Source organism: Monodelphis domestica, chromosome 1 (assembly GCF_027887165.1).
Source record: "Monodelphis domestica isolate mMonDom1 chromosome 1, mMonDom1.pri, whole genome shotgun sequence".
In the NCBI taxonomy this organism is placed as follows: Eukaryota; Metazoa; Chordata; class Mammalia; order Didelphimorphia; family Didelphidae; genus Monodelphis; species Monodelphis domestica.
The window spans coordinates 690,741,620-690,764,257 of NC_077227.1; the positions used below are offsets into that span (position 1 = coordinate 690,741,620).

Consider the following 22,638-nt stretch of genomic DNA (forward strand, 5'->3'; position numbering starts at 1 on the left):
CCTTGCCCCCAGGGATACATAGCTAGAAGGGATCTGAGGTCAGATTTGAGGCCAGGTCCTCCTGACTCCAAGCTTAGCACTTCATCCACTGTGGTACATAGCTGCCCAGAAATACAATGTTCTAAGATAAGTTCCAGCCTCAACATTCCATGTTTTCATTTTTCCTGTAGCTCTGACCTTCCGTGTTCCATGGCTTCAATATCTAACATTCCATATTATTATATTGACTTTTTTGCTTTCAAGGAATATAGAGTTTTTCATATGCACTATGGGCATACCAATTTTGTTTTGATATGAATTTGTGTACCTGAGCACTTCTATATGACTCACAGATTTTCAGGAGTTAGAATTAAAAAGGCACATAGAAGTGGTCAAGCACAAGCCTCTAATTTTACAAAAAAAAAGTTTTCTAAGGCCCAGAGGTGGAAAATAACTTGCCCAATGTAATAATTAATATTCTGGACCACATTTTCTAATTTAAATCTAGTGATCTTTCCCTTACACCATTGAATGGAAAAAAGATAATTGGACAAAATGCCAGAGAAAGCCTGGCAGCAAGTATCAGGAAAACCAGCAGATGAAACCAGGGAAATGAACTAAGAATAACCCCAATAGACAAGGCCATCACACTAAGACCCTCCTCAGGCCCAGAGCTTTTTATAAAATAATGATAATAGTTTCCATTTTTATAATTCTTTTAGGCTTATTAATACTATATATTCTGTGACAGCACTTTGATCTCGTCAGTGTTACTACTCTACAAGGACAAATCTTAATACATTTGTATTAAGTCATCCTGTGAGTTCTTTTCTATACACATCATTCAACAACACAATAAGCATTAATTTAGCACCTAGCATGTGACAAACTCTGGCCTAGATATGGTGGCTACAAAGGCAAAAACAAAATAAATAATCCTACTGTCAAGAAGTTCACGTACTATTAACTGCACGTAAAGCTATAGAGAACAGAATAAAAGTTGTACATACATAAATACAAAGTATAATGTTAAAATGGATTGAACATTAAATGGGAGGACCAAGAATATTCTCTCATAGAATCAATTCTATAGGTCATAGTATATAGAATACTGGAGTTTTAGAAAGACTCAAATTCAAATTCTACCTAAAAATTTTACTAGTTGTGCAGTCAGAATGAATCATTTTACCTTCATGTGCCTCATTTTTTATCATCTATAAAATGAAGACAACAATAGTATCACCCTCATCTGGTTACTGTGAGGATAAAATGAGATTGTAATCATAATTATAAAAACCTTTATAGCCTTAAAATAAAGAAGGAGGAAGAGCAGCAAGAGGAGGAGAGGCAGAAAGAAGGAAGGAAAGAAGGAAGGAAGGAAGGAAGAAAAAAGAAAAGACAGAAAGGAATGGAGGAAGAAAGGGAGGAAAGAAGGGAGGAAGGGAAGGAGAGAAAGAAAGAAGAATGGAAAGAAAAATGGAAGGAAGGATGGATGAACAGGAGGAGGAAGAGGAAAATTTTTACTTTGGAGGAAATTAGAAATGCTAAAAATTTTACCTACATGAGAGTATGGAGAGGAACAAGAAATGTAGTGTACTCCAGGGAGCACCTGGGTGACTCTCAGTGGATTGGGAGATAGACCCAGAAATGGTAGGTCCTGATTTCAAATCTGGCCTCAGACACTTCTTGGATGTGTGACCCTGGACAAGCCACTTAACACCCATTGCCTAACTCTTACCACTTTTCTGCTTCGGAACCAATATACATTATTGCTGATATGATTAAAAGAAAGTAAGTATTTAAAAAAATAAAATTTAAAAAAGAAGTATACTCCATATATGGAGGTCAACTATATAAAGATATAAAGGAGGAAAATGGAAAGTCATGTATAGGGAACAGATAAGAAGACAGATGGACTGTCATGAAAAGTTTGTAAATGGGGAAAAAATGAAATATAACTTGAAAAGCAGCTTAGAATCAGATTATGAGAGGCTTTAAATGCCATGGAAAGAAATTTATATTTAATTTTTGAAGTAGTAGGGAGTTATTGAAGAGTTTTGAGTAATGAACTGATACAGATATTTCTCTATTTGAGAATGTTGAATTGGCAGTTATGGAGAAGGTAGATAGGAGAAAGGAGGGGAAGAAAGCAATTGCCAAAAGAATAGGAAGTTATTGCAACCATCTAGACAAAAGAAAATGAAGACAAAATAAGATGGGAAAATAGAGGGGAAGAAGACAAATGCAAGATCTATTCTGAAGGTAAAATCAGCAAGATTAGATCAGATGTGGGGATAGGAGAGAAGAAAGCATAGAGAACAACTGCAAGTTTTCCCCATCCATCCTGGTCCATGGTTGGGATACAAGATGTAGAATGGCAGCCAGCTTTGAATAGGTATTTCACAACAGAAATTAATGAGGTGGGGTAGGTAGATGGACATTTCTGGTCTAATACAGAGTTCAATAACAGAACAACAAAAAACAGTTCATAAAGGGCCATTAGTTAAGAGAATACCCAGGGAAAGTACTGATAGGGCAAAACAGCAATGGTGCTACAGGATCCAAGTGTTAGAAATAGATTCAGAAATAATAAATAATTTTTTTAAGTTCAACAGACATTTATGAACTTCCATTGATGTGATTATCACTGTGATGAATAGAAGAGGGAAAGAAATGTTAACATATGACAAAGTTCTCATTGTCATAGAGTTTGTGGTCTTGGTATAGAAATATGACACAAACACAAATACTGCAGGAAGGTTATGACAATCTGCCATGGTGGGTAGAGAGGAAATAGACCATCACAACCATTAAAATAGCCTCTATTTGCTAGCCATCCAAGATGGTAGAAAGTAATCCCCCCCCAAAAAAAAGAAAAAATAAACAAACACAAATAAAAACATGGTCTGGCTCTGACAGCCACTTTTCCTTTCTTTGGGGACCATTTTAGCCAGACCTTTCTTTACAACAGGTCTGACTACACAGCTATTCACATTTATCACAATCACTGAGGCAGAGAAGTCCAACTATTAAGAATAGAAAAGAAAATGCCATGGAGAATTGTCCTTAGGACAACATCAGCCTTTTCCCCTACTCTGATACTGTACAGAGCAAGCAGCTCAAGTCAAGGAGAACCCAGGCCTTTGGGCTGGTGTTCCTTAAACTGGCTTTTAAATTGTGGCTATAAAACTGATTGAAATAGATATATGAAGAGTAAAAATAACAGATGAAACCTTGTTGCAGAATATATTTTTCTGGGCATCTCTTTGTCTTATGCTCCTTGAATTGTGTGTTTCTCTGGGAAATGTTGGGCGCTGGGCCATAATGTGGGCTACCTGAGCCCTTTGGCAAAGGGAACACCCCACCCTGGGTAAGGATGACCCTGTGTCTCGGGGTCAGTAGGAGTCGTGCTCTTTGACAGCCCTGTCACAGAACTAGCTGTATTTCTTCACAGTACCTTTTTTGTACCCTTCCTTTTCTCAGGACCCTGCAGTCAGCTGCCATGAAATTCTGACAGCCAGGCCTTTTCTGAGGAAGCTGCCTGCTCCTCAAAATGTCAGCCAACGTCACCTCCAAAGCCCCTGGAGTTTTGCTGAACTAAATTCTTGTCTGTACCCACAGAAGCCAGCAGGCAAAAGGCTTCATGTGGATGGTCTTGCCACCAGAAGGATGTATAAATCTCAGCATTGTAACCAGGGAGGCTGTGCACTTAAAGCCACAACTCCACATCTATCTGAGTGACTCTCCCGTTCTTTATTAGGGAAATCACAGGGGATAATTCCTTCCAGTAAAGTGCACTCTGCTCTGAGATTCATTAAATCCTTTCCCTCCCACTCCCCACCCCCCACTCCACTTGGAACTGCCTCTCTGTGAGGTGCCAACAGTTTATTTTCACAGCAGTCTGAGAACATTTCTTGTCCTCCAATGGTAGTTCTAAATGTAGACATTCTGGTTATTTTTTCCTCTAAAAGGAAGCCCCCCAAGCAACATTCTCATTAAATCTTTATTACTTCCCACCAACCACTACTCCCCCCACTATCCTAAATAAGTTATGGCCCAACATACCTCCTTAATCACAAGACAATCAGAAGTTTGAAACCAAACAAAAACCAGCCAGGCTCTGTCTGGGATAAGGATACAAGTCAAACTGGGGGATAAGATGATCAGAAGACTAGGAGAGAGGAAGAGGATCCACAAAGGGAGAAGAGAGCAAAGGAGTCTTGGGGGCATCTGCCTATCATCTCTTAAGCTTAAGATGAATGTCTCATCTGGAGCAGAAAAGATGGTGGGGGACCAAGGAAGCTACTCCAAGACAGAGCACAACCCATCCTCCAAGGAGCTAGCTGCCATTCACAATAGTAATTAGTAAGAAAGGGGGAAGAGAAGAAAAATAACATTGTGGAATGCTGTGGTGGTTTTATCACAAATAGTAGATAATTGCAATACCAGAGGAAAGGCATGAAAACAACAAACTATTTTCCAAAGGATGGTGGTGCCCTAGGAAAAAAGTCATTTTCTATAATGCTAGGAAAGACCTGTAAGAGAAAACATGAGATTAATATATATATAGTTGCTTCTCATCCCTCCCTGCAAAAAAAAAAGTCCCAGAAAGAAACGAAGAGAAGAAAGTAACCATTTAATAATATAGGCTCCCAAGTCCATGTGTGAAAAATTAACTATTTCTTTATTAATTTTCCTATCTGGTTTGTTTATATGGACAGTACAATAATATTGGTAATAATAACAATAATAAATGGTACCTTTAAGGTTTGCTAATTGCTTTATGTTATGTTAATTCAATCGATCTTCTCAACAACCCAATGGGGTATTATTATCCCATTTTACAGGTAAGGAGACTGATGTATAAGAAATTAATTGACTTTCTAGGTTCAGGCAGATAAGAAATACATGAAGCCAACTTTGAATTCAGGTCTTCCAGTCTGAGATCTACTTTTTACTGTACCACCTAGCTATTTCATATTTTTTTAGTGTTTACAAAGCCTTTTCTTCATGAATCCATTGGAGCAGGAAAATGAAAAAGAGAGAATCGAGACGTAAGAGGTGAGGTAGTCTTCCCAAAGTCACATAGCTAGTAAGTGGTAAAGCAAGGATTCAATTCCTGGTCTTCCAGCTCTATGCTCAGTGCTTCCTGTTCCCCAGAATACCTCTGATTCATGTTTATACATCTGAATTATCTATCTGCTTGCCAAATAAAATCATATATGCACTTCACGATATTTTTGGTTCATATTATCTACCACTCAATTCATGCTTTTTTCCCTCTCTAAATTTGTCAAATTACTCAATGTATCGCAGTCTTCATTTCATCACTTGTAAAATAGCTTCAGGTAGCACTTACCTCAGAGTTACTATGAAAATTGAAAATTAAGATGTTTTAAAAGTATTTTACAAATCCTAAAGCAATATGTAAATGCCATTTTGTTATTACTGTTGTCAAAATTTCTAAGATCTCTTTGGTAAACTGATGTCCTCTAGCTAATTTCGTCTCTTATCTAACTTAATTCTTTCTTGCTGAAACTGCTTTTATTAATTCAAATATTGCATTTGAACCAGGAGATCTATGTACCCAGAAACTCTAATAGTAATGCAATGATCCAAGACAATTCTGTGGGATTTATAAGAAAGAACTGTGGGAGTAGAAATCCAGAAGACAACATGATTTATTACTTGTTTATATGGGTATGTGATTTGGGGTTTAGGTTTTAAAGGATTATTATTTTACAAAAATGAATAATATGGAAACGTGTTTGAGTGATTCTTTTTCTATGTGGAATTGCTTTCCAACTCTGGGAGTGGGGAGAGAGAAGGAGAGAGAGAACACATGAATCACAGAATCATGGAAAAAATAAAAAATAATAGAAAAATAAAATTTAAAATAATATATTGCATTCATCTTTTCAGCAAATTCTTATATATTCTCTGAACTATATGTGTCTATTAGGTGACATTTCTACAGATCTATTGAATAAAGATAATAGCTGTTCAGAGTGATGACCCTAAAGTCCTGTAAAAATCCAATTCTGAATCATTGCAGAAGGTTTAAATTAAGTCAGTATATGTATGTTGAATGTACTGTATAAAAAGAGGCATTTTGTCATATTGAGTAGAAAATGGCCTTTGGATTCAAGAAAACTAAAGTTCAAGTCATTTCTCTGACACATAATAGCCTTGTGACAACCTCTTAGTGCCTCAGGCAGATACATAATACAGTGAGACCTACATCAGTTGTTGGTTTCCATAAGGGGAAGGAGTTTTCACATCACAGAGATCCTGCTCTGATGGACTCACCATCTGACTACAGTTCTTAAGCATAAGTAACTATGGTTAGACTGGATGCATTTTCAGGTGATTTTCAGGTCTGATATTCTATGAGTAGAGACTTAAAGGTATCCTAATCCAATTTCTTTCATTTACTGAGACCAAGAGCAGGAAAGTAACCCTGTTCAGTGTCACAGAGTAAGTTAGTAACATAGATAACTCTAGAATTTAGGTCTCTAAGTTTTCAGGCCAGTGCTTTATAGAACTGTAGAATTTGAGAGGTAGAAAGGAAGCAAGGAAGCTGAGTCTACTTGCCTGTGTCTGAACATCAATCTTTTTCTACAAGATCCCTGTAAAGAAGTCATTCAGCTTCTCCTGGAAGTTCTCCAGTGATGAAGAATTTACTACTCCACGAAACACCTAAATCCAGTTCAGAATCACTCTAAATGGTCAGATATTATTCTTTATATTAATCTGAATTTTATCTCTTTATATCTTCTATTTGTTGGTCCTTGTTCTATGGTCTCTGTTTTCCCCTCTATATTGCATTCCATCTCTTCATCTTTTAAAATTGAATAAAAGAAGTTGAGTAGGTGAGAAGAGTAAAGATAAGTCTGTTCAAAAATGTTCAGGATATGAAATTCCCCAAAGTCTCATCTTGATTTTGAGTCAGGACAGAGTTGTAAACTATAACTAGGTTTCCAGCATATGTCCTAGAGCCATGTCATCACTTCCCATGGGAACAAATATTATTCCAAGCCTTGATGACTCAGGAATAAATTACTTCACAGGGCATCATTAGTTAAAATTGATTTAAAAAAAATTTTGCTATAGAATTAGCATTTCCAGTTGTAAATTATCTCCTGGTATTCATTTAAAAAAAGCAAAGCAAAACAAAAACAAAAAACACTTAACATATGTTGTAGGAGTTCTGCAAATGGATAGTATTGCTTTGATATGATCACACGATCATTGAATGATAGTATCCCATCATTTCTGATAAGAGTAGGATGCAGGAAGTAAAGAAGGATCTAAAAGGATATTTCAAGGATATGGCTATCATAGAACACATGACAAAAAGTTTTCACTGGTCAGCTGTTTGATATCCTCTGTGCCCAAGATTTCAGTCAACTTAATTAAAGCACAGACCAATAACTACGTCTTTTCTAGAGAAACAAACAATAGTGGAGGGCAGATGAGGAAAATTATCCAGGTAACAAGACTCTCTGTTGGTTAATCAGTCAATAAGCTTTTCTACCATAATTAGGTCTTATCTTCCTTTTTATCTCCATCCTTTTGAGATATACAACTCTATCACAATAATATATTGGGCCAGTCTAAAAACCATCTTTGAGACCTGGATTTTTCATATCTATTAGAAACCTCAGAGTGAAAGACATCAATACCACAAATGACTTGATCTTATATTTTCTTCTTCAGGGAGGCAGGATAAATAGATAGGCAATGGAATCAGGAATATGGCAGAAACAGACAATAACTTTAGCAAAGGCTAACCAGCCTCTTTTTAAACCAAGAATTATGAAGGCGCTAAACTATGATGTAACTACTATGAATGGAGAGGGGAAAATGGGCACAAGACATATGGTAGAAGTAAAATTTAAGGCACTTTATAAAATGATTGAATACAAGGGGTGTTGGGAAAGGGAAGAATCAAAGATACTACTTTTCTGGGTGACTTGCAGGCTGGTGGTGTACTCAAAAGAATTAAGATATTTTAGAGAAAAGGAGGCATTATGGAATAACAATCAATATTGACATTTAGAAAGTCTATTGAAATTATGTAACATTTTGAATACATACTTAATCAACTTTGAGGGGGTCAAAGTTCTTTGAAAGTGGTGCAATGATCATAAAATGTATTTATTTATACACCGAATCTTTGGGAAATTCATGGTCAGATTCCCATAATTAACCCATACTTTAATCTTTCACAAGAGATTACTGAAAATGCTCTTTTCTGTATATAATTCTTTATGACACAATATTAATTCTGATATGTGCTTTCCCTAACATAGTAACCATGAAATAACCCATGAAATGTAGTACACAAAATTAAATTGGTTACATGTAAAACATTTTTGTCACTAGTAATTCTCTAGAATTATGTGACCTTTTGTTCATGGCTTCTCAATGAAAAAAAATTAATTTAATTTACAAAAAGATTGATTTGGGACAATATTCACCTTTCATAATACACGTAATCGACAATAACATAATTACTGTTTAGCAAATACAATTGTTAGCACTAAAACATTTTAAACTTGGATCTTGGCAATGTGAGGGCATTGTACTATGTAGGATACTGCTTTAAACCTCTCTACCTTGGCTGCTCTCTGAAAACCAAAGGAGAAGCTGATGGTACTTTAGTCACTACTATCGTTGATGAGATCTTGATATCATCTTAGAGCCCCTAGAATTTGCGCTACACTTTAGTGGCATGATTGCTACAGAAAGCATGCAACAAATGTACAAGGCACTCTTTACATTGGTAGGGTGAACAAGATTAGCAAAGTGCCAAGTGGGATACCAGCCACTCCACAAACCTTTGAATTTTCTTTTTCACACAGCAGTAAATGCGTATGGTTGCCAACACAAAAGTAAAAATAATGTTACCAATAAAATTACATGATTGTGTGAAGTCATAAAAGTTAATAAATATATGAAATGTTGAGAATCAAATATACTATTTCATTTTTTCCTTGTTATATTTATAAGGAAACTGAGGGTCAGAGAGAATACGATAATGAACTTTCCCATGACCATAGAAATATTAAGTACCACAGAAGGAATTCTAATCCAACTTTGCCAAATATCGCAAACTTAGCACCTAAGGTGATAATTTTATCCATATTAGATGAGTTGAATTCATGGTATGATTGTAACATGCAGGTGGAGATGTTCCTCAGACAACTGAAAATTCAGGATCAGAGTTCCAAAGAGAGAATATGCCTAGATGAATAAATCTGAGATTCTTTTGCATAAAAATTATACTTGAATCTTTGGTAACAGAGGGAACAGGCAGCATTGACTCAGAAGGAAGAAGGTCAGGGACATATACTTGAGTTCCAGCTATTATTTGACATTAGGAAATGGGTGATTATATAGCAAAAGTGACTGTAGCATGATCAGAGATGTAGGAGGAAAACCCCCCAAAATGGTGTCAAAGAAACAAATATAAGATAATGTATTCAGTAGGTGGGAGTGGTCAATGTTGTTGAAAGATACATATAAGGGGAATTAGATCCAATTAAAAAAAGCCACTAGATTTCACGATGACATGGCAATTGATAACTAGGTAGTGGGAGTCAGTCAAATTTAGGTGTTGCCAGCAGGGGGTACTGGAACAAGCTTGTATAGCTCATTAAAGATGATGCCAAATTTTCAATTTGAGTTATTTTACACTTTAAAAATTGACAAATATTACAAATCAATGCTTAACTTATTTTTTTAATTAAGAAAGTAGGGATAGTAACAATGAAGATTAACTTTAAAAGTCTGCCATCTGTTTATTTTTCAGATAGCCAGTATCAACCAGCAAATCCTTGGCATAAACCAGAGTATCATAAACCAGAAGTATAGAAGACATTGGGTTGTAAGGAAGCAAAGTCAGTGATAATAGAAAGTTCCTTATAAAAGTTTGGCAGTTAAATGGAAGAGAGAGATAGGGTAATAATTTGTGTTGATAGTAGGATCAAGTAAAGGTCATTTTGCTTTTTTTTAAGGATTTGAAAAAAGTGTGTGTGTTTGTAGGCAGCAAGATAGACTTATGGAAGATCACTTAATTGATGAGTATTTGTTAAGCACTGGCAATGAGACAAGAATTATTTAAGGCACTGTGCATAAAAAGACAAAAATAAGATCTATCTTGCCCACAATTAGCTAATTTTATTCTTTTCAAAGCAAAAAAATACACATATAAGTATATACAAAATACATATAAAGTTGAGTTCAAAAGGTGGGTGGTACTATAAGCTTGAATGATAGAAGGAAAGGTCTCAAGTAAGTTATGACTATTAAGGTGAGCTTTAAAGGAAGCTACACATGCAAAAAATGTGGAGATGAGGACAGAATGCTTCCCAGGCTTGGTTGTCATGTACATAAAAAAATGGGCAAGAAAGAAAAGGAAGAATTAAGGGGTCGAGCCCTAGAGAAAATGGGAGGAAATGGAATTAAAGTTCCAGGATGATAGATTAACCTTGACAAACAGAATATCCTCTTTTTCCACAGGAACAAGAGAAAGATAAGAGCATAAAAGTAAAGATAGAAGGTTTTCAGAGTCATGGATTAAAGATCATAATAAATATCTTCTTTTTTCAGTTAAGTAGTAGATGAGATCATTTTCTTAAGAGGAGACAGTAGTAGGGGTGACTTGGGAAGTTATAGGAGAAAGAAATTTTTGTAGCATATACATCAGGGTATGAGATTCCATTGGGAAAGACTCCTTATAGTTGAGGAAAATAAGCTATATAGAAATAAAATGACTTTCAGGGTCACATATACTTAGTAAGTATCACTAAAAGTCATATTTGAATTCAGGTTTTCTTTATCTAGGAACAGGTAATAAATGGATAGAGTGTTGAATCTGAAGTCAGAAAAATATCAGTTCAAATCCAGTCTCAGACATTCCCTAGCCATGTGACCCTGGAGAAGTCACTTAACCCTTGTTTGTCTTAGTTCTTCTTCTGGAAAATGAATACACATTGGAGAAGGAAATGACAAACCTCTCTACTATTCTTACTAAGGAAACCTCATGACCAATGCCATTTGGGTCACATAAGAGTCAGATACCACTTAACAATTGAAAACAACAGACTTCTTGATCCACTGTGCCACCTAGCTGCCTAAGAAATAAGAGAGAAAAATTATAGGGTAAAAAAGCATTTGAATCAAGAGATATCAGTTCTGAATTTAAAAAATAAAATAAAGGTGAATAGGAGATGGAGTTTTCTAACCATTGGGAATGAGCAATAGCTATGGAACAAATATTTAATTGATTGAGGCAACGGACTAATGGGTCAGTGGTAGTCACAATTAGGGAGATAGTATGGTAAAGTAGATCTCAATCCTATAGCATATGATAGGGGAAGACTATTTTTCTCCATCATGATCATTAAAGAGAAGCTTGTGCCAGATCATGACTTTGCCAGTCAAGAAGGATGATGCTCTGATATTTCAAGCAGCATATTCTTCACTGCAGTAGATTTCTTTCCTTGGTCATTGGTTAATATCCCAATGGAATATGTAGGTGTAACATCTTCCCATTTTCTCATCTCAGGCTGCCAACAGTTCATTCAAGTGCTAATTTACCTAGTAGAACAAGTGTGAGTTTTAAGCCCTTCTCTGCCAACCTTCCTACTAATGACTCCTTTATTTTTTTCTCTACCTGATTGGGCATTAACCAGCCCTGTACCCACTCCTATGGAAGGGTAACCAGAATGCCAATTGTATTCTGGATTTCTGGACTACCTCCTCCTTCCTAATATAGAAAAGTAAAGCCCTTCTAGATTCCCTGCCCTGTAGGTAGACATTAATGCTCAGACTTCTTGTATAATAAGGCAATCAATTTGTACAATCATTCTATTGAGATGGAAGGCGTCCATACTTTACCAAGTTCCTCCAGGTCTTATCATCTGCCCTGCCCTGCTCTCCAGACATCTGATACTGTCATATGACCTGATGATGTAACCTTAGAACCTTGGGACCTTGCCATCTGCCCTGCAGCTTAGTCTTCTTACATATGTTTCTTTCCTGATTAAAGTGGGGCTCCTTAAAACAGACATTATCTTGATTTTATATTTTCATCTCAGTGCTTCATATGTAGTAAATGCTTCATAAATGCCATAATAATAGAGCTTGAAAGAACCTTAGAGATCATAATTTTCTTCTTCATCATTAACATTAATTCATCTAGAACTTTAAGATTTGTCCAGTGATTTTAATTTATCATTTTATTTGATCCTCAAAGCAAAAGTATGGGATTCACTCTTATTGTCCTCATTTTAAAGATGAGTAAACTGAGGTAGAGAAAGGCTAAATAATTTTCCCAGGTCCTACAGAGAGTTAGTATGTCAGGGATAGGATTTCAAAATCTCAAATTCTGTCCATTACCCATAAGACCAGAGGATCATAGATATCAAATTGGAAAGAACCTAAGGGTTCATTTGATCTACCTCATTTTACAGAGAAAAAAATAGAGGTCCAGGTATATTAAATTACTTAAATGACTTATCCAAGATCTTACAGCAGATTGTGGATTTGAACTCATTGCTTCTCCACTGTCTTTCCAGGGCTTTGGCCTGGACTAGGACATTGGTGTCATTGGACATCTCCCAAGGGAGCAATACTCACTTTCTCTCACTCTTGTGATCTATGTAAAGGTATAGATAGCATAAAGTTTTTATTTGCTCAGAAAGTTATGGTGAGAAAGAGACATTGTAGTCTAGTGAGTAAAGTACCAGCCAGTCTTAGAATTAAGACTTACGTTTGAGTTCTGTCTTCTAACCATATGACTAAGAGCAAGACATTTATGTTCTCAGCTTTAGGATTCACAACCCCCTCTACATGCATAACTGACTTTTTCTCAGGCTTTGGAATCAAAGAAATACAATCAGTACTGGGATTTGAACCCAGGCCTTCTAATTCCAAGTCCGATTCGTTTATTTATTCATGCATTTGTTTGGTTTTCTGAATATGCTACTGCTGGGATCCAGATCTGCTAGTCACCTCTTGGGGTAAAAAATGAACTTATTCAGGATGAGTAGTGAAGACACAACTTTATCCTCATGGCAACAACAATAAAGGGATGCTGGGTTACACTCCAAGGGATACAGGCTCATTGAAGATAAGAGGACAATTTCCAGTGGTGGTCTATGGGAAATAGTTTTCTTAGAGTACATAAATGCCCTACCCAGAGCTTGTTCAGTCCCAAAGCAGAAAGTCCATCCATATTGGTGATCAGCTTCTCATGGACATGATTGGTGCCTTCCATTGGGAGAGACTGTCATGGTTTCTCCAATCAGCATTCAGAGCTGCCTGCCCTTGAAGAAACCACCAGAAAGTCTCAGAAGCATAAAAACAGGAAATTAGATGAAAGACTGACCAGGGGAGGGAAAAGATTATTTGTTCTACTCTCCTACAGACTTCCTGCCCTTCTGTCTTTGAGTGTAGCCTTGCTTATTCATTCCACCCCCGTCTTGAACTGGCCAGGACCATAGTCTGAAAGTTGTGCCTATCCAAACACACAGTCACATACAAAGACATAGAAATATACAATCACACGTGCAACTTCTCATGCACGGGCATAGCACCAAAGAAATATTCCAGGGAAATACACTCAAACAAAAGAAAAATCATTATTCAAATGAGCATATGCAATATATATATATATATATATATATTCTTACACATGCACAACCACAAAGGCTTATGTAAAATCTCATTCATATGCAAACATATCCACATACGTCCCTTCATAGACACGTTCAATTATTAACAGTCTAGCACATTTAGACCCAAATTCTCATCCAGACTCAGTCACAGTTACTCGCAAGTTGTCAATTGTAGGTCTGCAAATGCATAGCTAGATATAAACCTCCTCACAGTGCAGGTATATTGACATGCACAGAAGAATAGTCACACACTCGATTATGGACCAACAATGGCGTAGTAGGAGTCCCCAGCTATTCCTGGACATTCCTTTGTTCTCAGAACCATTAGCTTTTCTGTAAAGAGTAGGATTTCACTTTTGTTAAATAGTAGAAGGTATAAGAGGCATCCCAGGCTAGAGTGCCAAGCTCCAGAGCCAGGAGGCTTGGGACATCAGAATCATCTCACTGCTTTGTCACTTGATGTTATTCAGTCGTTTTAGTCATGTCTGACTCTTTGTGACCTCATTGAGGGTCTTCTTGACAAGGATACTGAAGTGGTTTGTCATTTCCCTCTCCCTCTCATTCTATAGGTGAGGAAACTGAGGCCAGCTGAGTTAGGTGATTTGCCCAGGGTCATAGAGGTAGGTAGTAAGTGGCCTGAGGCCAGATTTGAATCCAGGATTATGATTTTTTTCTGATTCCAGACCTGGCACTATCTCTACTGTGCCACTTACTCTTTTTTATTCTATTGACTAAGTAACTTAATATTCTCTGAGCCTCAGTTTCTACCCCTGTACAATGAGGAGGCAAGGTTTGTGCTAGATAATGACTGTAGTAACTTCCAATTCTAGAATCCCAGCAAGCAAAGCTGACCTACTGTTAATAAATGTAGTTATTCTCTCTTTGTCCTTGGAAAGTGGTCCAAGGAGTGGTTCTTGATCACGAGTTATGGAAACTCTGAATTTTTTTGGATCTCACTTAAAAAAATAGTTTTGAAATTCAGCACTGTCAGGACACCCAAAACTCCAAGAGTCCAATTAGAGTATTGGCCACCACATTAAAGGAGTGTCTTTGGCCAGACAGAACTGGGACTCCCTAGGGACAGTCCCCATTCATAACTAAGCCAGCTCCCTTACTTCCCAGCTTTCACCATGGGGAAAAGTAGCCTGAATAAAAGATTTTTGTTTCCTTAAAACTTGCTTCTCAGCAAAAGATATAGGACAGAGGCTGTGCGTTGACTCAGGGGCAGCTGAAAATGATGCTCATTCTCCAAAGGAACCTCCTGTGTCCAGAAATGACAATAAAATGCATTGCCTGGAATGTGGCACTTGGGCTGCTTCAGGAGGTAATGGGCTGCCTGTCCCAAGAAGTGTTCAAGTGGAGACTGCAGGGGAGGACTACCCATCAATAATGTTGTAAAGGATAATGCTTCCTTCAAGTAGGGGTTAGAATAGATAATGTCACCAATTCAGAATAATAATAGCTGACATTTATATAATGCCATAGAGTTTAAAAGGCACTTTACCTGCATTATCTCATTTAATCATTTTATTTAAAGTTTTATTGATGTCCTTATCTTACTTTATTTTTTACAACATGCTTATTTTTGGCTCTTTGAATCTTCACAAGAATAGTGGATCCCCTGTGAAGGAGCTACTCTTAATTATTGTTATTCCCATTTTACAGGTAAGGAAAGTTTTAGTAACTTGTTCAGTTATGGAGCTAAGTTTTAGAAGTAAGATTCAAAACCAACTCTTTGCTGCCTTTGTGTCCTACACTTTCTACCATGTCTTCCTGTCACTAATGATAACAGATCACATTTGTATTATGATGTATTAGAAAGAACAATGGCTCTGAAATAAGAGGTTGTTGTCATCATTAATTTATTTTTTATGGTGTCCTACTTATTATTTAGGACCCTTTTGGGGAATATGTTCCTTGGCCAAGATACTGACATGATTTGTCATTTCCTGCTCCAAATCTTTTTACAGGTAATGAAAATGAGGTAAATATGGGTAAGTGACTTCTCCAAGGTCACACAGCTAGTGAGTGTCTCAGGTCAGATTTGAACTCAAGAAAATGTTTTCCTGACTCCAAGCCTGACACCTATCCACTGCTTCCCCTATCAGGCCAGATATAAATTGAAATTCTGTAATATACTGCCTTTGTTGATCAGAGGAAAATAGCTGATCTCACTCAGTTTTCTGTAAAATAAAACTAGATGACCTTTAAGGTCTCTTCAAATTGTAAATCCTTCACTGTTTTTAGCTTAGAATTTTTTTTCTTCACAGTTACTTTGGGAAATAGCTAATAATTTATTATTTCTATTTTAAAGATGAGCAAACAGTGAAGTAACTCACCCGATTACTCATAATTAACAAATGGTTAGCATTTAAATTTTTAATCCAGGTCTTTGACTTCAGGTCCCATGATCTTACACTTTACAGTCCCAAATCTGGAGGAAAAAGACCATTTATTCTATCCTCTTCTTTTTATAAAGAATGAAATAGCAGCTATGAACATTCCAATGACTTGTCCAAGGTGATAAAGATGGTAAATGGCATAGTTACACAGATATTTAGACTCCAAGTCAAATGTTCTGCCCAATAGATCATTACATCTGAAGTTCCATCCAATTCTAGGAATCTCTTTCCAGTAACTAAAGATAGCCAAAGATGTAAAGATGGGCTTTAATAGTGTCTTCTCATTGGTATGTAGAAAACACAAGGTTAAGAAACATCTGATTAATAATTCAGAGCTTTTAAGCAAACTTGAATGAGTCATACTAGAAGGGAACTCAACCAGACATTGGGAGACTCAGAATCTTCACTGTTAAGATTCCACAACTGTATGATTTGAGCAAGTCACTACACCTTTTGGCCCAAGTTAATAAATCTCTTTAAAAAAAGTAGGGACTAAAAATTTCATGTAGAAGGCTTCAAGTTCTGATATTCTGTAGTTTGGGGCAAGCTGGAGAAGCTGAATTCTTAATTCTAAAAAGAGTATAAAAGAATGAACATTGAATGAATTAAACTGAAGAGTTGGAATAAAAGCCACTGAATCATAAGGAAACTTTAGAGGTGAACTACTTGACTCAAAATACTCCCAACTCCAGTATTCTGTATTTTACAGTCTGGTGTTGTACTTTCTAAGGTCTCTTCTTGTTCTAAATGTTTACATCCTATATTCTAACATTCTACATTTTAACATCTCCTCCAGATCTAATAATACGTAATTTTGTATAATGTCATATGCTATAAAATTCTGTGTTCTTAGATCTCCTCCAGCTCTGACAGCCCATGATTCTTGAGCTCTAATATGAAAGGAAAAACAAAGATAAGACAATCTTTCTGCAAAAGAAAGTCTGTGTTGTCAAATAGCAAAATGAAATAAGAATGGTGAAATGAGGTAAAGTCAATCTCTTTGGCATTGGGTCTGTGTGTGGGTGTCTCAAAAAAAAAAAAAGGAACTATTGCTTCTGAAGGCCCTACAAACATCGACAATATGTAAAGCAAATTAATTAATAACCCACTTGCTGCTACCAACTAAGTATTAGATTGAAGGGCTCTCCAGAGGCGAAACACACAATACACCCTGAGTCATCATTTGGGCTTAATGAAATTTTGGAAATTAGTGCTGAAAGCCCTGCACTTCAGATGCAAGAGAATTCTCCTTTGAGAGTACTAGTCTAGAAGAGGAATTAAGAGGAGGGAAGAGGAGGGGAAGAAAAAGGATAAGAGGGGAGGAGATAGAGGGAAGGAAAGGGAGGAGAGAAGAGAAGAAGAAACAGAGAGAGAGGGTAGAGAAAGGGAAGGAAGGAAGGAAGGAAGGAAGGAAGAAAGGAAGGAAGGAAGGAAGGAAGGAAGGAAGGAAGGAAGGAAGGAAGGAAGGAAGGAAGGAAGGAAGGAAGGAAGGAAGGAAGGAAAGAAGGAAGGAAGGAAAGGAAGAAATTAACAAATGAATGAATGAACAAATACTTGGAAGAAGGTCTTAGAGCTGAAAAGACCCTTAGAATATATAATTGTTCAATGTTGGAGCTGGAACTAGGAAGGAAGTACCTCAGCCTATGAAATAGCAGAGCTAGGAGCCATGGGGGTACCACATACTATTGATTGCCAGAGTTTTAAAATTCCATATAACTTATGTGTTAATACTGAAAGATATTAGCAGATATCATATCAGATCTTGCAGGAATCATAGCTGTATTTTGAAGGGAACCTTAGAATCAAGAATTTTCAGAAAGGAAAACCTTTAGAATAAAGAATGTTATACCTATGAAAATGAAAAGATCATAAATTTGGGACTCTATGGGTTCTTAGCAGCTATCAAATCAATCATCTCATTTTCAAGATGAGAAAACTGGGGCTAAAGTAAGTGACTTGTCTAAGGTTACACATCTAGTAAGCATCTGAGATCCCTTTTGATCCCAAGGAGTCCTTATTCCACATTCAATGCTTAGCCAGAATAGTGTTATTTCTAGGATAAAATGGCAAAACTAAAAAATCCCTTAGGACAAAGAAGGCAAGAGCTATGATGATTCTTATAGAAATGGAAAGGCTCTTAGAATTTGGGAATATCAGTTTTTGAAAGGTACTGAGTATATAGAAAGTTTTAATATTGAACATTAGAACTGGGAGAAAAAATAGATTTCCTAAACACTCTCTCTCTCTCTCTCTCTCTCTCTCTCTCTCTCTCTCTCTCTCTCTCTCTCTCTCTCTCTCTCTATCTATCTATCTCTCTCTCCCCCTCCCTCTGAGCTTCCTCCCCCTTCCCTCTTTCCCTCTCTGTCTATCTAGGGCAATTAAGTAGTATAGTGGATAAGCACCAGGCCTCAAGTCAGGATGATTTGAGTTCAAATCCAGGTTCAGATAATAGCTGTGTGAACCTGGTTGAATCAATTATCCTTGTTTGCTTCAGTTTCTCATCTGGAGAAGGAAATGGCAAAACATTCCAGAATTGTTACCAAGAAAACTGCAAATTGGGTCATGAAGAATTTGACATAAATGAAATTACTGACCAGCAACAAATATAGTTTTTTTTTCATTATATATAGTTTCTTCATCTATGCATGGAGAAAGAGAGAGAGGGGGGAGGGAGGCGGGAGAGAGAGAGAGAGAGAGAGAGAGAGAGAGAGAGAGAGAGAGAGAGAGAGAGAGAGAGAGAGAGAGAGAGAGAGAGAGAGAGAGAGAGAGAGACTTAAGTCCTTTCCTCATATCTAAGGGTTTCTACCCTCTCTAGTCTATAAGCACAACTAAAGAGCTTTGTATATTAAACAGCTTGTGGTCAGGATGAAACTCTGAACATCTCTGGTTTTGCTATACAGATTAGATAAAATTGCTTATGCTGTGTTTCTGGAAGGGGAGGAGAAAGGAAGAAATCATGTGCCACTTCCATCACAGGCTTCCTTCTCTCTAGCTGATATGGTTGGACTTGGTTTATATATTTGAAACTGCTTTTCTCAGCTCCCTATCTTGTGCTCTGCCTTTGTTATAGCAAAGGATGTAAATCCCCCAAATTCCAAGGGAGGAAAACCCTGCCTGGTGTTATCTGTGTGGAATTTCAGAATGTTATCTCAAAGACTAGAAGATGTTCTGCCCCTGGACTAGGAAATCTGCAGCTCAAAGCAGCAAGAATTAATATTGTTCTACCATCTTCCAGGACCTAGAAGGAGTAATCAACTTAAAAATGCAGAAATTTCACACCTAATGCTGGCTAGCTTATGGTGTGAACAGAACCCTGGGATTAGAGTCAAGAAGAGAAGAATTCAAATCCTGCCTGACATGCTAACTAACTGTGTAATCCTATGAAATTTATATAACTAATCTGCTTCCATGTTGTCATATGTAAAATATAATAGCACCCACCTCTCTGTGTTCTTATGAGTATAAAATGAGATAATATATGTAGAGTGATTTATAACTCTTAAAACTCTGCAAATTCTAGCTATTTATCATCATCTTCATCAAGTTTTCAGAAATCTAATGGGAAAATCCATATCTGAAATAAATGGACAGCTTTCATAGGAAAGGCTTTGCAACTGAAATTGAGAGATAGGGGACTGAGTACTAAATCTATTACTTGTTGGTTGCATGACCTTGGATAAGTCACTCACTTTTTTCCAGCCTGGGTTTGTTAACCGGTACAACGGGGATATAAAAATTGGAATTATCTACCTCCCTTGATTGGTAAAACGATGACATAAAAAATGGAACTAAGGTCCTTTTTATGAATCCAAAAGAAATAGTCACCATATTAAATGGCACATTACCAATTCTGGTAGAGTTATGTCATCTGACTGAATCAGAAGAATTAATTTCATTACATTTTTCCAATGGCACTAACTTGTCAATGAATTCTTTGCTGATCCATATGCATCACATTCCATTTCTTCTCTCCCAACATTTTCATTGATTGACCTCCATGTCTGAAACTCTGGAGTCCAAACTTCCCTGGTTTCTTTCAAGTCTCAACTAAAGTCTTACCATTTTCCAGAAGCCTTACCTCAATCCCTCTTAACTCTGGTGCCTTCCTCTATTTGATTATTTCCAATTTATCCTTTATTATTTTTATCATTTTATATTTTTATTATTCTTGTAGTACTTGTAAACAGTTTTTTTGAATGTTGGTTCCTACATTACTCTTGTGAGCTCTTGGAGAACAGCTGCTTTTTTCCTCTCTGTATCTCCAATGTTTAGTACAATGTCATGGAACCTTAAAGACGTTCAATGAATCTATCTTGATTTGACTTGTTTTATAGGCTGCCATATGACTTTAGAGAGGCCCTACTTCACTCTGGGCCTTCATTTCATCTTCCATAAAGTGATGGTGTTAGACTAAATGATGTCTCTCATTTCTGAACTCATATGATTCAATGAATCTATTGAACCTGGATTGTAGTAGAAATTTTCCTGCACAAGAGTGGACCCTTAACTCATTGAGTCTAGAGTAGGCAAAACCATCCAGGACACTGTTAAAGCATGCTGAGAGAACCAATTCACTACAAATTTTCCAGTGATCAAAGCTGGCCAAAATTGGAATGGGCAGCTTTTGGGGGAAATGGTTTCTCCATATCTGGAAATCTTCAAAGTGGAGGCTAGATGGCAACTTGTCAGGAGGATTCCTACTTCAGCTCCAAGTTGAACTGGAGGTCCCTTGAAAGCCTTTCAGATCTAAGATTCCAGGGTTCTGGAGGGCTAGTCAATTGGAGCTCTTAAATTCAGGAAATGCTCCCATCACCAATAACAATGAGTCACATTTATTAAGCACCTACTATAGGACAAGCACCATGCTAAGGTGTGAAGTCAAAGGGGTGCACTCTGATCCCAGTGCAATTCCCAATAATCATTTGAGGGCATTAGTGAAGGGTCTGGGAGTGAAAAAGGGATGAGAGAGAGTCGATGAGTTGGGTTACCCCTAAGATGTACTGAAAAGACTATTGGACTTAGAATCAGAAAGATTTCTGTTGAAATCCTATTGAATACATTTATTAGCTGCGGTATGTTATTTGATATCTTAGTCTCAATTTCTCATCTATAAAATGTGGATAATAATATCACCTAACCCAAAGGATTGATGTAAGAATCCCATAAGATCATATCTTTGCAAATCACTCTGCAAACCTTCAAGTGCTCTGTTAGGAATTATTATTACTTAGCTGTTAGGAAAGTTGCCCGAGTTCATTAAGTGGTGGTAGGAGCGAACGTATTTCTGAGGAAGTGAGTCAGTACCATGGTTAGGCTGGTTTCCAGGTATCAGAAGATGTTTTGTAGCTCCTCCTGACAACCTCAAAACCCCCATCCCCTCCAGTCCAGTGCTTTGCATAACAGTCACTCAATACATGCTGAGATGTTTCCAGGCATTACTAAAACTCCAACTTTCCTCCCCTAACCCCTAGAAAACTAGGAGGGTTTGTTTAGGTGTGTGATTGTATATACATACACATCCTCCTGGATTTATACTCACCTACATACACTGCTTTAATTTCTTTTATGATACACAGACAGGATGATGATAATTCATGCTTTTAGGCCCCCTGAAATTACACAAAATGAATTTCTTTCCCTTTCAGTGGGGCACAAGAATTTCCAATATTATCCACCCCACCCCCATTTGCCCCCAATTTACAGATGTGGAAATGGAAGCATAGAAAGATGAAGTGATAATGTTTAGTATCAAAATGATAGCACTGTGAGTCAAATCAGCCAATAGTGTACACTGGCACATTTTTCCTAAGGATAATGAGCTTCTTCTTAACATGCAAGACCATCCCTAGCTCTTATCTCTTTAGACATAGACAGGTGCAAATATCCCCCCTTCCCCAATCCCCACCAACACACATTCATTCACACACACACAAAGATTTCTTGAATCTACATGAGCATCTGAGGTTCATGCCAACTCTATATTCTAATATTTCTCCCATTTCTATTATTCTATAATCTATAGTTCTAATATTCTAAGTATCCTTCCAGATTTAATGTTACATTTTCTATGCTCCTTTGCAGGTCTAACTTCAAATGAATATGTATATGTGGAAATGCTTGTTTCTGCCCTCACTCTCTTAAGTTCGGGCCTGTTCCATTTTAACCCCTGTCTGGGTCCTCTGGTACCCTGAATGGGGTTGTCTCTCATCTGTGCCTTATACTCGAGCCCCCACTAGTGGTGCCACCCCCACTGTAGAGACCCAGTGACCTCAATTCCAATTAACTACTTAACACTAAATTGGCCTTTACAAAGATATATTTGCTCCAAAGATATAGCAAGAAGAATCATACAAACATTTTTCAGAAATACTTGAGGGCATAAACTCCCCCTGTACTACCTCACTCTCTGGGGAAGCAAGAAGAAATGAGCTCACAGTTTAGCTCAGTTCCTAAATAGCAGTAGTCTCATCCAAGTTCAAGTTCAAAGACTTAGGGGGCTAGTATTCCCAGACCCTTGGCTCCTGGGCTAACTATAATACGTAGTTTGAATTGCTGGAATACAAGATCCC

The 22,638-nt window shown here is 37.1% G+C and overlaps 1 long non-coding RNA gene across 1 annotated transcript; it reads left to right on the plus strand.

The window, feature by feature from the left end:
* Positions 1–6,238: 6,238 nt before the first annotated feature.
* On the plus strand, positions 6,239–10,703 carry LOC103099503 (uncharacterized). The gene is made up of 4 exons (XR_008912261.1): positions 6,239–6,345; positions 6,605–6,707; positions 9,797–9,871; positions 10,507–10,703. It is a non-coding gene; the product is annotated as an uncharacterized LOC103099503 (long non-coding RNA).
* Positions 10,704–22,638: the final 11,935 nt, after the last annotated feature.